Source organism: Homalodisca vitripennis, chromosome 7, assembly GCF_021130785.1.
Source record: "Homalodisca vitripennis isolate AUS2020 chromosome 7, UT_GWSS_2.1, whole genome shotgun sequence".
NCBI classification, from domain to species: domain Eukaryota; kingdom Metazoa; phylum Arthropoda; class Insecta; order Hemiptera; family Cicadellidae; genus Homalodisca; species Homalodisca vitripennis.
The window spans coordinates 13,604,194-13,619,492 of NC_060213.1; positions in this window are offsets into that span (position 1 = coordinate 13,604,194).

The following is a 15,299-nucleotide window of genomic DNA, read 5'->3' on the forward strand; positions in this document are numbered from 1 at the left end:
TTTTACACTAACTCTAATATTTTAACAACATATGATGTTTATAAAAATATAGCTCTTCATATTACTATTATATTTTTTTTTAAATACTGTTTTAGTAATGGAGTCACAGATTGTCGACTTGACAACAGATTCGTCGTCAGGATCACAAAACGCAACGATATTAAGACAGCTACTCACGCAGCCACAGCATATGAAAACTGAACAAGATCGTCAGCAGCAGCAACAGCAGCAGCAGCAGCAACAAACAGCAACAACAACCACAGCAACAGCAACAACAACCACAGCAACAGCAACAACAACCACAGCAACAGCAACAGTCTACATCTGGTATGACACAATCACTTTTAACCGTACTTACTCTAACGCAGATTATAGAAAATCTGTACATGATAGGCTTTAGGAGTCTAGATACCTGGCAGCAACTGGTTGGAGAACTTCAAAAATCTAAAGAAATCATTATGAGTCCTGTTGCCGTTCAACTTTTGTGGATTTTTCAAAATTTATGTGATACGTTACTAAATTATTATATGATTTCTGGCGATTTGTCTCAGGATAAACAAATTTATTATTTACTCGAAGAGCAAAATTGTGAAACTCTAATGTCTATTTTTGAATCCGTAATTAAAAAACATAGTTCAGTAAGTTTTCCTTTCAATCTTATTCAGAGAGTACAAGATATTGGTCGGAACAAATTAATCGAATTAGAACAGGGTGTAAAAAAAATTGAAAATGAAAACAAGTTTAAGAAATGTTCTTCTTCTTCTAATCAAAAAGGAACCAAACGGTTAAAAACGACTGTTTCATTTAGCTCATCATCATCTGATTCTGATTCTGATTCTGAATATGATAATAATTGTAAAGATGATTTCGCTAAATTATTCAGTCAGAAAAAAAACAAAAGTAAGTCTGTTTTTATATCTCAACAATTACAATATCAATGCGAAAATGAAAGAAAAAAAATAACTACTCCAGGTGAAACTGGAACACATTTGATAAAAATTGAAATTACTGATGTTAAAGATTTAAGAAAATGTAAAAATGAAAAGACCTATTGGCAAAAGGTATCTAAAAAAGGTTATTTTTTACTTAATATAAAAGAAAATCAAAATGATCAAAAAATCTTAGATTCGATAAATTTAATTTTAACAAATGTTGGACAAAATATGCTTAAGATAGAAAATGTGAAACAAGATTGTATATCTTATGAAAAAAAAGATGGCTTTGTTAAATAAGATTACGGCAAAAAAAGATGGGTTTGTTAAATAAGATAATACTTAATTTAAATGTAAAATGTATTCTTTTTTTTAGATTTGAAATTCATTCTTCTGAATGAAAATGGATTTCCACCTGAAAAATGTACACTAAACGCAGCCGGATTTGATTTGCGGAGTGGGGAGAACATCGTTGTCCGAAAATGGGATAGAAAACTAGTTAAAACTAATATAGCTTTAGTGTTACCAACTGGTTGTTATGGTCGTATAGCACCTAGATCAGGTCTAGCATTAAAACATGGCATACACGTAGGCGCAGGCGTGATCGATGCAGATTATACTGGAAATATTGGTATATTGCTATTTAATCTCTCCGACAGGGATTTCAATGTCAGTATCGGAGATAGAATTGCTCAAATAATTTGTGAACGTATAGTGTATCCAAATCTTATTGAAATTTTTCAATTGGAAGCGACAGAAAGAGGAGACAAGGGTTTTGGTTCATCCGGTGTTTAATTGAAACAGTAGTAAATTCAAAATTTAAAATAATCTAGAATAATTTGTTTTCAGAATAATGAATTCACATCTACCTTTTAAAAAAAGAAACCATGCAATTCCCGAACCTATGGAAGTGGAAGAGGAACATGAAGAAATAGAGCAGGAACAACCGCATCAAATTAATATCGAGCCGGAACAATGTCCCCCCTCTCCTAATTTAAAACGAAAAAGAGATAGATTAAATTTAAATTGTTCGAATAATACATTTATAGAACTCGAAAATGCGTTTAAAAATATATTAAAAACTTATTATTTAAGAAATAATAATTCAGATTTGAAAGATATTTGTTTAATCCTTCAAATTTCACAAGAAGAAATTAAAAGAATTATTCAAAATTTACTAAACGAATATGGAGCTTTGAAATTTAATATTATTGTTGAATGTACATATATTAAACCGTTAACAGAGCAAACTCAGGAAACCGCTTTTAAAACATCGAATTTCACGGTTTTTCATAGTGATTCGTTGGATGATATTTTAAGAAATATGATTAGTAAAATTTGTACAGAAGAAAATGAATATTTGGGAAAAGGAAGTGGTTGGACACTTCGCTCGTTAGACGGAATTTTGTTAAGATTCAGCAAGTATCGTCCACTAGGCGGATCTTCATACATACCACTTCCACATTGTATTGAAAATAAAAAAGCTATTATTAATCCACAAAATAATGATGATAATAAATGTTTTCAATGGGCCATTTTAGCACGTTATGTAACAGGAGATAGCAAATATCGTATTGACAACAGATATATCGCTAATGTTAATAAATTTAATTTTAATGATTTAACATTTCCTTGTAATTTAAAACAAGTAAAAAAATTTGAAAAAAATAACCTCACTGTAAGTGTTAATGTTTATGGATTGAATAAACATCAAGAAATTTATCCACTCAAAGTATGTGATAAAGAGAATGTAAATCATTTTGATTTGTTATTAATTTCAAACGATCAAGGAAACAATCATTATTGTTATATAAATAATTTCTCTAGATTAATACGGTCTCAAGTGACAAAATCGACGAGAAAAATGCTATTTTGTAAAAGGTGTTTCGCCCACTATTCAGGACCAGATAAATTACAGAGACTAAAAAATCACAAAGAGAATTGTAAAATTCATAAACCACTAATAGCCAAAATGCCGCCTCTTCAAAATAACGATAGTCCATCAATTTTGAAATTCACTAATTTTCATTTCAAGTATAAGGTTCCGATTGTTGCTTATTGCGATTTTGAGTGTATTTTAAAAAAAGTTGACGAAAAACAATCACAATTTACAACAGTAAATGCAATACATGAACCGATGAGTTTTTGTGTGTATTTGGTTTGTGATAATGATTTGCCAGAAATTATTGCTTCTCAATTGCCCAATGATCCTTATCTTTACAGAGGTGAAGATGCTGCATCAAAGTTTATGGACTATTTAATTTCAATATCAAATTTAATTTCTGATTTAATTAGAATTCATAAACCTATCCTTCCTCTTACAAGAGACGAAGAGAATAGAATTCGTACATCAACTAATTGCGAATGCTGTGATTTAGAATTTTCAATGATTGATCGTGCTGTAGTAGATCACTGTCATTTAACAGGACGTTTTAGAAACGTTCTTTGTAACACGTGTAATTTGAAAAGAAGAAATCAATCGTTTTTGCCTGTATTTTTACACGGTAGTTCAAATTATGATACACATTTTATTGTCAAACAATTAGGTTGCGATCAAAAGAAAATAGATATTATTCCGAATTCTTCTGAGAAATATGTTAGTTTTTCAAAACAGACGACTGGTGGAATAAAATTACGTTTTTTGGACAGTTTTCGTTTTTTAAACGCTAGTCTAGCACAATTAGCTAATAACTTACCAAATGATCAGTTTCATCATACAGAGTTGTTTTTTAATCATGATGACATGCCTTTTGTCACTAAAAAAGGTGTATATCCCTATGACTATACTGATTCGTGGGATAAACTAAATGAAAATCAATTACCTGAAAAAGAGTTATTTTTTAATAAAATGACAGAGGAACATATTTCGGAAGAAGAATTCAATCATGCCAAAGAAATTTGGTCGCGATTTAATTGTAAAACATTAGGTGAATATTCAGATCTGTATTTACGAACCGATGTGCTCTTGTTAGCCGATGTCTTCGAAAATTTTCGAACTATATGTGTGAATAATTATGAATTGGATCCAGCTAACTATTTAACGCTTCCTAGTTTAACTTTTGATGCTATGTTAAAATTCACAAAGGTAGAATTAGAATTATTTCATAATTATGATATGTACATGTTTATAGAAAAAGGAATAAGAGGCGGTATTACAAGTTGTGTCAAAAGACATGCTATGGCTAATAATAAGGATTTAAATAATAAGGTTTCATATAATTCTAACGAACCATCAAAATATTTGACATATATTGATGCAAACAATTTATACGGATGGGCTATGTGTAAATGTATGCCTAAAGACGGATTTCATTGGTTGTCCGAATCGGAAATAAGAAATTTCAATGTACTATCAATTTCAGATGATAATCCTTTAGGATACATTGTAGAATGTGATGTTGGCTATCCGTCTTATTTACACGAACACCATGATGATCTTCCGTTTTTTTCTGAAAAAAAGTGTCCTCCAAAGTCGAAATTTCCTAAACTGTTAACCACATTGTGGGATAAAGATTTTTATGTATGCCATTATATGAATTTGAAACAAGCACTGGAAAACGGATTGGTGTTGAAACGAATTCACAGAGTTTTAGCGTTTAATCAAAGCGCTTGGCTCAAATCGTACATTATGTTCAATACAGAAAAAAGAAAACAGGCTAAAAATGAATTTGAAAAAGATTTTTATAAATTACTGAATAACGCCATGTTTGGTAAATCAATTGAAAATGTGAGAGATAGACTTAATATAGAATTAGTTAACAACGACAGAAGATTAACAAAACTTATTTCTAGACCAAATTTTAAAAATAGAATTATATATTCTGAAAATTTATGTTTAGTAGAATGTACTAAAGATATTGTTCTATTTAACAAACCCATTTATATAGGATTTACTGTTTTAGAACTAAGTAAATATCATATGTACGATTTTCATTATAGAATTATGAAATCTTTTTATCCTAATAATAAAATTAACTTATTGTATATTGATACGGATTCTTTTTTCTATGAAATTTACACTGATGATTTGTACAAAGACTTTAAAAATGAAAATATTAAAAATTACTTTGATATGTCGGACTATCCTGTCAACCATGAATGTTATTTTAATGAGAATAAAAAAAAACTAGGATGTTTTAAAGATGAATGTATGGGTGTTCCTATAGTAGAATTTATTGGATTAAGAAGCAAACTTTATACGTATAGAACTGTTAATGATTTATATTTAGAAAAGTGTAAAAAAATGAATTTGAAAAAAGCAAAAGGAGTAACTAAACCAGTAATAAAAAAACATATAACTTTTTATGACTATAAAAACTGTTTATTTTTATCAACTAATATAAGACGAAAAATGAGAATTTTTCAATCCAAAAAGCATATATTAAGAACTGTAACTATAAATAAATTAGCGTTAAATGGAAACGATGACAAACGTTTCATTACTAACGATGGAATAAATACGCTAGCTTATGGAAATAAATTATTAAAAAAATGAATCCATTACTGTATATTCTTATTGTATATATATAATATGCTGTATTATGATATGTATAACACATAAAATTAACAAATATATTTTATACTAACATTTACCTTTGTTTTTATTTTATTTTTAGTTCCTATATTTTTCAGTACAGAGAAAAGGAAGTAATAATCAACAATTGATCAAAAAAAAAATAAATCAACATTTATTTTTACATAATTTTCTTTACAATTCCTGATAACGGTGTGTATTGTACAATTGCATCATTTATAATTAAACAATAAACTGCGGTTCCAGCTGGAAAGTCTTTGTTTGCCTGCAATTCAACTCTTATATCCAATGCTCCGGTTTTTATTGTATCAACTTGCTTTGAACAATCAATAACGAAAAGTGGAAATTTTTGTAGAAACTCATTTTTACTCAGACAAGGTTGGTTATCACTTCCTGCATAATATGAAGACTGGAATCTTGAATACAATTCGTACATCAGTGCTGTGCATCCATTGAAATTATCATAAGGATAATACTTGCTATTTAAATAAAGTTTTACATTTTCCAAATCACAAAAATCAAAATGTGAAGAATTTTTATCATTTTTATCTTTTCTATTTGTTTGAAAGCCTATTATTACATATCGAGGCTTTTCCACCAAAGATGTAGTTTTAACAGTCCAAGTCTGAGCTTTAGAAACAGGAAGTGAGGGATATTCATGAATTTGCCACCTTCTAAACGCCATTGTTATTGGCTGATCAGAGTCAGTAATCTTTAGTAATGATAATCTTATATTATCATCAACACGAACATAAGGAACTTTCCAAACAATCTTATTTATTTGAACTGAACAATCGTGAAGACTTGGTGTAGCTTGAAAAATTGCATTTTTATCAGTTGATGCGCGTATCAGCACTAATTCTTGTTTTACATTCAAAAGTATTTTTTTATAATCTTCTGCAAACCCCAATAACAATTGGAGCGGTACACAAAATGAAAAATTAGTTTTATCTGCAAGAACGTCCATCGATGGTGGATTCCAGCCTGCATTCTTAATCCAGTTTTCATCTCCCGGTTTCAGTGTAAGTATATTCTTCATAGTACTAGTTATACCAACATTTTTTACACGATCAATTTCCGTTCCACAAATTTCATATCTAATTTCATCAAATAAGAAAGCCATACAGTTATTAACTAGACTTGAAGTAGTATCATCTTTTGAATCAGCAGATTTAATAATTTTCCCTTCAATTAGTAAAAAAACTTTTATTAGGACATGTATATGCGTCTTGTTGATGAACAGGAATACGAATTTCATCACTATTTCTAAAAGAATTAGATGTGTATGGATTGTGAGAATGCCATTCCCATTCTATAAGCGATTCATCAATTTCTATATTTTCATTAACATTCAATATATTACTCATTTTTAATTCGTTTAAATTCCGGAAGATTCTGTAGAAAAATTAAATTTTTCAATGTTAACGGTTTCAAAGTTCGACCATGACTAATATCTTTTTTAAATTTACTATTTCTTATACTAGAAACGCTAGTTGTAATACTGTTATTGTTATTTTCTCTACTCGGAAATACAATACCCATTATTATTTATTTCTGTTTTTTTCTTATATCAACTCTTAAATTGATTTCTTCGTTTCTAAAGTTCACTAAGTTCCCTTCTTGATCCTCTAATGTTATATAAAATTCACCTAATGTTGATTGTTTTGTAATTGGTAAGTATTTAACAATGTTTGGTTTTTCAACAATTTTATAACCAGGTGCTACAGCAGGATAAAACTCATGAAGCACATGGCCTTCTATCCCGTTTCTATAAGATCCTTTAACAATATTACAAGTGATTCGAATGATATCCACTTTATTAATGGCGACCTGATTAGTTGATATATGCCATTTATTTGCTTCTAATTTTTGACTATTTGTAAATCCTAATAGATTCGCTATAGAATTTGGAACTGTAAAGTCTACAATTTGATTACATAATATTTCACAATGAAGTGTGTTATTATTTGCAACAAGATTAAAAGTGGTAGAAGATTTTTTTTCTTCTAAATCTTTTATAATATAATTCTTAATATCTTCTATCTCGTATGCACCAGTTGGTAAACTCAGCACGTCTGTACCAATTTTGATTTTATTATTTATATCTTCTTCAACATTTGGAATTGAATTATACGTCATTAAATCTAAAAATCCCATTTCCCACTCATCAGACGAACTCAAATCCAGTGGTGGAAAAAGAGAACATTTTAAATTTGAATGCTTTCCAGTAACACAAATCATCTTCGCACGGCTAGAAAGTCTAAACACAAATGACCACAATTCACTGTGCCGGCTCGTTATCTAGGAAAATAATTATATTTTATATTCACTTTGTTACCATCAACACTTTTTAAATATTTTTGAATTTCAATTGGTGGACGTAAATTCCCGAAACTGTCGAAATATTCAACATTTAAACCTATTTTGTAAAAACATACCCAGTGTGTACCTTGTCCTGCATAACTGTCTAAATTTATAATTGCAGATTCTTTATTGCGTATTTTAATTGGTAATAAATCGCGCATAAAAACCCCTCTGAAATGTGGTAATTTAAGTTTTTTTGCACATTTTATTATATCTTTATTCGTCAATGGTCTATTACCTAAACGATCGATTATTTTTGACGAGTACATTGTGATTTTTTTTTTGAATGACCAGAACCTTTATACGGTCTTAAATATAGACCTTTACCTTTTTTAACCGTTTTCTTTTTACTAACTTTCCTTTTTATTTTTTTCTTACATTTAAAGCAATTGTTTGACTTTTTCTTTTTTCCACCTCGTCCTCCTCCTCCAAGTTTGGTTTTTGCTTTCATGATATTAGTAAACTGCCCATGCGGCTGCTTTTTCACCTAAACTTGAATCAGATGCTTTAACTCTTTCCCAAGCGCCTTCAGCTAATATACGATCCGCAATAGATCTCTGTTTATTATCACTATACTTTGCATACGCTATATCGTGTTGACGACACAAAGAGTCAAGTTTATTAATTCCTTTTTGACCTAATGCAAGTCTCTTATTCAAATTTGTTCCTGGACCGCAAAATTGGTAATTTGGTAAGTGTATTTCCGTTGGTAAAATATCAATTGCTTTATTTAAAACTGAACCTGCTGCATTGGCAAGTGATGTTATCAGTCCAGAGCCTTGATAACTACTAGCACAACTGTTTTTTCTCCTAGCCATAATATATATAATTGTACTAAACGTCTTATTTATCGTCTTCCAATTCTTCTAATATTTCTTGAATCGTATCACGAACATGTGATTTAAAATTTAAATAATCATTTTTTAAATTTATAAAATCGTTTTTAGTAAAATTTTCGAAATCGTTTTTTAAATCTAAAGTGTTTATTTTTATTTCTCTATCGGTTTGCTCTAATTTTTCTCTAGTTGCGTTTAGTTCTTGTCTTATCACAACATCGTTATCATTAATACTGGCACTAACATTGACGATCCTTCTTTTTTTAACCAGCGCGATGTAATAATTTTGTATATTGAAAATCGATTGCTCTCTATTTTTTAATTCATTTTTCAATTTAGTTTCAAGATGATTAATTAAACCGCTAACTTTTCCCTGAAAATCAGTTTTTAATTCTTCAACTTTATCATTTATTACTGTAAGACAATTTTGAATAGCATCGCTGAAAATACTAAAATTTATTGCATCATTAGGTTTTGCCGCATCACCTAGATTACAAATTCTCTTATTTAATACATCATAGTTTCCATCATCATCGATATGGAATCCATCACCCTTAGGTCCTCTCAGATTACTACTAGAACTAATACCACTACCATTCGAAAAGTGACCAAACTTATCAACACTCATAGCTACTATCAGATACAAAGGTTGAAATAAAAATGGAAAATTTAAGTATTGTAATCATTATTTATTAAAATAATTTATCTCTTAATTCATATAACTCTTCTAATATTGAATTTATTTCATTTGAATGTGCTGTATTGCCCGCCTTTTGAGAAGCCAATAGTATTCTCAACCTATCGACCAGTTCGTTAGGATCATCATAGTAAATTACATCTGGTTTTAAATTAGATAATATTATTCCACTGTCTGCTGTCGTTTGATTAATTTCATCTGTATAAGTGTTCATCATCATCGCAGAATTTGCTTTTCTTTTCTTAAGTATTGGAAAATTATTATTATTATCTTTGTTTGACTGTGATTTTGTTTTTTCTAAAGAAGAAAAATTAGACAATACTATTCCACTACCTGAGGCCGCTTGTTGTTGTTGTTGTTGTTGATTAGCACTTTCATCGGTATTAGTGGACTTCGTAGATTTCGGTTTTCTTCTCTTTAATAATCGAGAAATGATATTTTTATACTTGATGCCTCTATTTGATCTTATTTTTCCCGAAGACGAATAATTAGATTTATGTACATTGGTTTGCATTAAAATTAAATAATAGTTTTCTAAATCATCTTCAGAATAAATATATGCATTAGGATTATTCATAAATATTAATTCATAAAGTCCTCGTGTTCCTTCATATCGTATTCCATCAATAATTAAATCATCACCGTCAATATCTACAAGTTTATCACCGATTTTCCAAGAATCACCCTCAACATGTAACCCATAATTATGATCAATATGTTTAGTGCCTGTTATTAATTTAGAAAAATATTCTTTGGCTATTTTACCTGTAAAATTTTTTTCAATATAATATTTAGCAAGTTGTTTTCCTTCGGGTGTTTTTAATAATTCCTCACCCGTAGGCCGGGTTTGATATATTTTTTCAAAAACGTCTGATCTTGCTGGAGTAACAGCAGTTGTTGTTGTTGTTGTTTCCATTTCTTCTTCTTCCTCTTCATCCGTTCCAACTGTTTCCATATCACTGTTATCATCATTCGGAATTTGAGTTGCTCCTCTTTTAGATTTTGGAATGTCTAAAGTGCCATCATCGTATTCATAATCACTTTCAAAATCATGTTTTGTCGGTAGATTAATTTTCTGTTTTCTTTTTAAACCCTGAGGAGGATTTACAACTCGTAATTTCACAGGAACTGAATCAGATTCAATTTCGTTTTTAAATAATTTTCGTTTCCGTTCAATTCTTTTAGTATTATCTTGTTCTTGTTCTTGTTGTTCTTCTTTTATTAGTTGTTTTAACGGTTCTGATACAGGTTTCAATTGTTTTTTCCCACAATTCTTCCGTGTCAAATTGTTCTCGTTCAATCGATCTATGTTTATTTTTTATATTTTTTCTTAATTTATGTATTTCTTTAACTACATCGTCTTTTGTTTTGTTTTGAAACCAAGAATCATCAAATTTCTCCATGATGTTAACTCAACAAAACGTGTGACTACAATAATGAAATTCTAGCTAGTTTGTAGCTTTTATTAAAATCCTGTTATAAAAATATCAAAACCCGAACGATAACGTCCATTATTTAAACTTCTATCCTTGTCAATCACAAAAAATTTATTTTTCCCTCGATTCCAAACTTTGATACACATTTCTTTGAACTGTTCAAATGACATGTCTATATTTACATGATCATTATATACATGGTGTAAATTTTTATCATCTTGTTTAAATAGTATTATCAAGTTTGCATTATCTCGTACTAATTGTTTTGGTATAAAACTATATGTTTGACAAATATAAAAAGTGTCAATCTTACAATGACGTCCCATTGCAAAATAATTTTTTATGTTTTTCTGTCCATCGCAAATAACATCGTCAAAAATCATAATTGAATACGGTTTAATTTCACTAGGAAATGGAACCTCATCTTTATCAGAGAAAGAAAAATATCCTACTCCACTTATATTGTCCAATACACATTGTAAAAATTTATACTTTTGTTGAAATAAAGATTTTGAAAAAATATAAACATTAGAGAAAAATAATCCTTTTGGCGAAAATAATAAGTTTAAAACTAAATTGGTTTTACCGCAGTTAGAAGGACCGCATATTATACATCTTATTGTATCAGGTAGTAAATCACCGTGTCGTTTACTTTTTTGCATTTCACCAGAATTTCCTTCTACTAACTTATCCAAATTTAATATCGGTAACTGAACAGTTTGTTTAATAAATTTCATTTTACCAGCTCTTCTTTACTAATCCAACTGTCGTGTGATTCATCGAATCCTAGCCAGCGTACTAAAACTTTATCACCTTTACGTCTTATTATCTTTTCTATCAAATAAATATCGTTAAATTTAGTTTTACTTAATTCTTGTTGATAAAATCCACCTTGTACTATTTCTCCTCTATCGTCTTTCAAAATGTAAGTAACTGGAAATGTGGATTGTACTTTCCATATTGTATAAATTTCATTGCTCCATTTTGGTAAATAACCTTTTGCAAAAATATTACGAACTCTGCTTATTCTGACTCGATCACCAACCTTAAATGATTGTTTCAGGTAAAATGTTTTTCTTGCATTTATAATTCTAGTTAATACTTTTCTTTCATTTTTACTATTAACTTCAATTGGTCTCATTCCTATTGTACGGTGTACGGTATTATTATATTGTTTTACCAAATTAGGTAAAATATTTAGCCAACAATAGTTACCTTGTACACTAAACGAAATCCACATTTTATTTTTCAATGTGCGATTCCAACGTTCTACGATGCTTGCTTTTAAATCAGAGAAAGATTTATAATGATTAATATTATATTTATTGAATAGAGATTGAACTTTCACATTAAACCATTCTTTTCCTGCATCAGTTTGAATATGTTTCATTGGAAATTCGGATAAAATCGGGTCTAATGCTAGCGCAACATCAGTAGCGCTTTTTGATTTTAACGGAACAGCTATTGCAAATTTGGAAAAACAATTAATCATTGTCATTATATATTTATAACCTTTATTACATTTAGAATAAGGTATCATTTCAACTAAATCCGCTTGATATAAGTCTTTTAATCCCTTCAATTCTACATATCGTCGAGGAAAATTTTTACGTGCTTGTCTGTGCAGTTCTTTTGCTATTTCCTCTTTTACACTCATAGCTGATATGAAAAAGTAAATAACACTAATTTATATTTATAAAGAATAAGTGCAAGGTAAATAGAAAGAAAACATTTTTTTTTTTCAAAAGCACACACATTTATTTATTATACACAATTTTCACCATAGTTACAAAAGTAACAGTCCTTTATTTTCGGTTGTGGACCATCATTTTCACAAAGTCTTGGAAAAAAATGTTCTTGACAACGTAGTGATTTTAATATGTCCTTGTCATTTTTCAAATAAACAGGTAACTTATCATAAATACAATCAATATTAACAATGTGATTTAATATATATTCTTTTGGTAGATATTCTAATTGATCTTTTGACAAATTTGTGTAACCAATTGTGGAACAAAGTTTGATTGCTGTATTTATTTTTTCCAAATTTTCCTTAACATATTTTGTATTCTTCCACCAATTTAAAATTGCATGTACATTTATATATGCGCAATTTGATGAATTATGACTAAACACACATGGCTTCAATATATCTACATTCATTTGTTTTCTTAAATTACATAAACTAGGACAATTGAGATTTTCAAGATTAACACATTCGAGTCTACGCTCGAGCCAGACGCGAGCGCCATTGTTTAAACCCCCGGCCGGCGCTCGAGCGTGTCTCGAGCACAGCTTTGCCGATTGATATACGGAGTTGCTCGAGTGATATTCGAGTGCCGTCTGCTGCATTAGAAAGCCAGCTTTAATGGTTAGTTCAGAAAAATTCCGCTAGGTGCTACTACGTCATACCCGCTTGAGGCTTTTGTTTATCCACTGACGTGGCCTGGCACGTCGTCAGCCTGTCTACGACAACAATAATTTTTTTAGCATTTGAAATTTTTTTGGCAATTAAAATAATTATTTGTAAATATGTATATAGTAAATGCCTTTAAAAATATTGAAATTACTTGTTTTTATTTATTCAAAAGTTAGTTTTCAAGTAACACAAAATATGCAGGAGTTTTTATTTTTCTTCAAAAAATGTAAGTTTTGAAATTTTTTAAAAAATTAATTAGATTTTATAGGAATACAGTTTTACATATCATTTTAAAGAGGAAAGATAGAACTTTCAAGAAAATATAATATCTTATACATAATATTTAACAGTTTTCTAAAAAAAAAATCTGAAAACCAATTGATTTGTGCAGACCGGGTTATAAAAACAGCAAATAGTGAGCCAGACTCCAATGTGTTAACTACTTCATCATTGAATTCGGATAGCAATTTTTTTGTAAACGTTTCTTTTTCAGTGCCTTTTACATAAATTTTACCTTGTATTTTTATATTTTTAAAAACGTCTTTCAATTCAGAATAGTGTTTAACACCAGAACTCCATTGTAAACCGTGATGTTGTTTCTCTAACCAGTTGACTTGTTTTTGTAAATGTGTAGGGAGATTGTTAAAATTACACGGTGGTTGAAACAACTGCAGTTGGTACACTTGCTCGTCCGTTGATATTAGAGCAAGCTCTTTTATGACAAAATCGTTGATAATATTTTTGAATCCTTGGAAATCCAGTATAAACTCCATCCTATAAAACAAAAAATTAAAATAATATATTTTAAGTACTATATTGGTAATTTAATCTTTTCCAAAATTCACCATCAATAGTATTAATTTGTTTTTTAAATTCAGTCCATTTATCAAGATCCATATAAGCGAAATTATGTTTATTATCTTTATTTACAATACAAATTTGAACTTGGTTTTGCCAGCCGCTAACAACTACTTTCATATCTCCTGTAACAATAAAAGTTTTACTGTAAGAATACTCCATATTACCTGTTCAGTTCAACAAGTAGAATGAATATGAACTAAATATTATCACTCAAGCATATTTAACCAATAACAGTAGCAGTTCATTGAAACTAAAAAACCAACTACATTTTCATTTTCTTTAAGTAGCCATATTAAATCGTTAAATTTTTGAAAAATGATCTTATTTATTGGAAGATTTTTATATATTGATACATAACAATAATCATTGTGTTCTGAAAAGTCTATAATTCTAAGATTATCATAAAAATTGACTCTTAAAAAATCTATTGTAACACTTCGTAATATATTAATATCTAATAATCTAGAAACACTAAATTCAGTATCACCTACAAATATTGCATAATTTGTAATACACCCATCCTCAACATAACAATTTCCCTTTTTATAAAATATATGTAACCATTTATGTAAATGATTACCTACGTAAGCTACAAAATCTGAAGAAATTTGATGTGAATAAATTTGACCCAAATACAATCTAGATGCATAAAAAGAAACTACATGCGCACAATCTTTATTTAAAGTTTTATTAAGAATAACATTACTTTTCCAAGAAAATATTGCATGTTTTTTTTCAATACAGTGTTCTTTACAAAATAGATACCAAAAGTAATCGTTTTCTATAAAATAAACATCTTCATATGAAAGGTTAAGCAATATTTTAAATTTTAACTCAAGTGGAAGTGGAGAAATATAATGGTTTATTAAATCACTCATTACTATTCACAAGGTTGGCGACTTTGAGACGGTATAAGTTTCACACAACTCGTCTTTCATTAACACACATGAAAGTTTTCCACTCACGTTGCACTTGGCTTTTTCAAAATTGATTTAAACACTTCTTCAAATTCAGCTATTCTTGTTCTAAAACGATCTCTGTCTCTTGCAATTTGTTCCCATTCGGATTTTCTATCTTCATACTCATCTAACATATAACATTTACTGACTACAGGATTGGAAAATGATACTGTTCTATAATCAAGTCAATCAGTTATATCATCATCATCATCATTAAAATTATTATGTCTCAGTCTAAATTCAGTATCAATAACAGAAAAA